At 60.6% G+C, this 2736-nt stretch overlaps 1 protein-coding gene across 4 annotated transcripts in view; it reads left to right on the top strand.

The window, feature by feature from the left end:
- The first annotated feature begins 1981 nt into the window (after window positions 1–1981).
- The window catches only part of DDR1 (discoidin domain receptor tyrosine kinase 1), a 16336-nt gene continuing 15581 nt past the window's right edge, over window positions 1982–2736 (top strand). For 2 of the 4 annotated variants that reach the window (XM_005863268.2, XM_005863269.2), the window contains exon 1: window positions 1985–2088. The gene's annotated coding sequence lies outside the window, so the exon portion shown is untranslated. Of the gene's footprint in view, window positions 2089–2736 lie in introns of all 4 variants that reach the window. The other 2 variants (XM_014537267.1, XM_005863270.2) reach the window with 2 other exon arrangements.

The following is a 2736-nucleotide window of genomic DNA, read 5'->3' on the forward strand; positions in this document are numbered from 1 at the left end:
AGGGGGGGGGGGGTGGGGTGGGGCTGGGGGCAGCGCCAGGTGTGTGGAGGGACTGAGTGGGGTAAGCCTCCCTCCCCGGCAGCCTTGCTCTGCACTGTGCACCTGGCACTCTGCTTGTAAAATAACACAAACCTAATCACGCGGTTTCCGGCTCAAACCTCCAGGCTCTTCCTCCCGCCTTCAGAAGAAGCTCACTTTGCCTCTCGGTTTCCTCACCTGGACAGACCCTGTCTCCCAGCCACACACCCTGTCCACCCCCATCTCTGCATTCTCCAGCCTTCCTCTCCTCTCAGGAGGACGGCATTGCAGCCCCGAGGACGCACAGGCCACGCTGCATTCTGTGATCATACACACACACACACACACACACACACACACGCACACGCACGCACGCACGCACACGCACGGCGACTGAAAACAATGTCAATTAGTGTTCCATCACCAGAAAGGATTTATTCAGGAAAAGAACCGGCTGCCACCCAGTGATGCGCCTCTGCCTTCGTGCCAAGATGGAGGGCTGTTTACAAAGGGAAAGGAAGCTAAGGGAGGGAACTGAGAACCAGGGAGCTTTATTGCCAACATAGAGTTCTTCCTGAGGGCTCTCCTGCAGGGTTCTCACGGTTACTTAGGGGGGAGAACTTCCATAAGCCCTAGCTCTTCCCAGAGGCCCTCCAGGCTGCTGAAAGTTCCAGTGAGTCTTTATCAACTCACACACACACACCACACACATACATACTAGTATATACATACAGACGTGCATGCACACATATACGTGTGCACACACACGTACATGCCTGGCTCCGCCTCTGACTGTAAATGCCGGAGTACGGGGAGTGCACGTTTCATAGCTCTTACTGTCAGACCCCTGCGCTGACAAACCCTCCCTAACAGGAATGAATTGGGAGGTGGAACTCAGACCCAAGTGACACATGAGAAACCACAGAGGGAGGCACTCAGGTTGGTGGGGGTTGGGTTGTTGCTTCCATCAGAGGGCCTGCCCCTTGCAGCCGCATCGCACAGACCATAGCAGCAGGCTCCTGGGGCAAGGCCGCCTTACCTCTCCGTCCTGAGGGCGAGGGGTCTGGGATGCAGATGCCAGTGGCAAGCTCACTGCTGGCCTCTCAGACAGGGCCGAGCTCGCTCAGTCTCTTCCTCTCCCCCCAACCCCCCATTGGTGCTGTGCGTGCTTCCTCCTCCCTCCCTGCCCCTCCAGCCCAACCAGCCACCTTTGGCTTTGGGGACCTAGTTTCAGAACCAAGAATTGGACAACATTGTCTGACAAGGACATTTGTACTCAGAGGGACAGGCCAGACTGTGTTTAAAACTGGGTTATTCTTGGAAACGAAGGGCGACTTATGGACACTGGTACACCTGGGGGCAACCAGCTGGGAAGCTGGCCCTCTTGCCCAGCAGTGCGGCCCGTGGCTGAGCGCCGACCTGTGAACCAGGAGGTCACCGTGGGATTCCCAGTCAGGGCACAGGCCTGGGTTGCCGGCTCTGCATCCCCAGTGTGGGGCCCGCAGGAGGCAGCTGATCCATGATTCTCATCATTGATGTTTCTGTCTCTCTCCCCCTCTCCCTTCCTCTCTGAAATCAATAAAAATGTATTTAAAAAAGAAAAAAAGGAACTGGAACTCTGGTTCTCTCCCCAGGGTGCAAAAACAGAGAAGAATGTGAACTGGAGGGGACTCAGGAGACCTCCAAAGGACCCGCCAGTCAATTCCACTCTCCCTTCTCCCACCTCCTGGCGGTCAGTCCCCGCCCGGACCCTCCCCCTCAGCAGGCCGCAGCGACCCGCCCTGCCTCCCCCCATCCCCCTTTGTTTGGGGGCTCTTTGTCTGTGGTCTCCCTTTGCTTCAGTTTCTCAGTTCTGGCCTCTCCCTCCCTTTCTCCGGGGCCAGGCTGTTCCCTCCCCCTCTGCGGGGGCCGCCGGCTGGGTTGCCATGGTCACGTTGAAGCCGAGGCAGCTGGCTGGGGCAGCTGCTCCCGCCCTGAAGGGCGGACAAAGCCCGGCAGCATTGGCAGCTTCAGACCTGGGACCCCAAAGGCCTGAGACCGGGGGGACTGGGACCCAGGACTGAACTGGAGGTGAGAGGAAGCCAGAGCTGGACTGGGAGGCCGGAGTGGGACTGAGCTGGCCTCCCCTGGAGGGAGGGACCAGCGGTCCAGGCTGGAGGCTGGAGGCTGGAGGCTGGAGGCGGGGGTGGAGGGAGCTCGCCTGCCTGGCGGGAGGAGGGGAAGGATGGAGACTGTGGGCTGAGGGGCTGGGCTGCCCCAAGGGGAGGTCTGCGGCCTGTGTCCTGAGCCCAGAACCAGGTTTGATTCCGTCGTCGCCGTCTCCCCTGGCCTGTCCCCAGTTGCCCGCCCTTTGGAGCCTCTGACTCCCCTCGTCGCTCCACGCCCCTGTGTTTCAGCCCCCGTGCCTCAGTCTCCCTTCTCTTCCCCCAGCTTTTGGTCTCACTCCAGCCCTTTCTTCTCTCTTTGTCTTTGTTCCCTGTCCCCTCGGTCTGCCGCCCGCTCGGGCCTGGCTTTCCTGCCCTCTCGCCCCACACGGGGCACCCACTCCGTCCCTGCTTCCTCCCCAGGCCTCAGGCTCCCCACCTTCCCGGCTGTGCTGTGCCCCCTCCCCGCCCTGTCCTCTCGCGGCCCCAGCGCCCTCGCCCCTGGCTTCGTGTATCTTCTGCCTGTGGGTCTCCACCGCCAGGACCGCCTCTCCTCGTGCTCCGGGCTATCCAC

Source organism: Myotis brandtii, unplaced genomic scaffold (genome assembly GCF_000412655.1).
Source record: "Myotis brandtii unplaced genomic scaffold, ASM41265v1 scaffold1750, whole genome shotgun sequence".
Taxonomy (NCBI): Eukaryota; Metazoa; Chordata; class Mammalia; order Chiroptera; family Vespertilionidae; genus Myotis; species Myotis brandtii.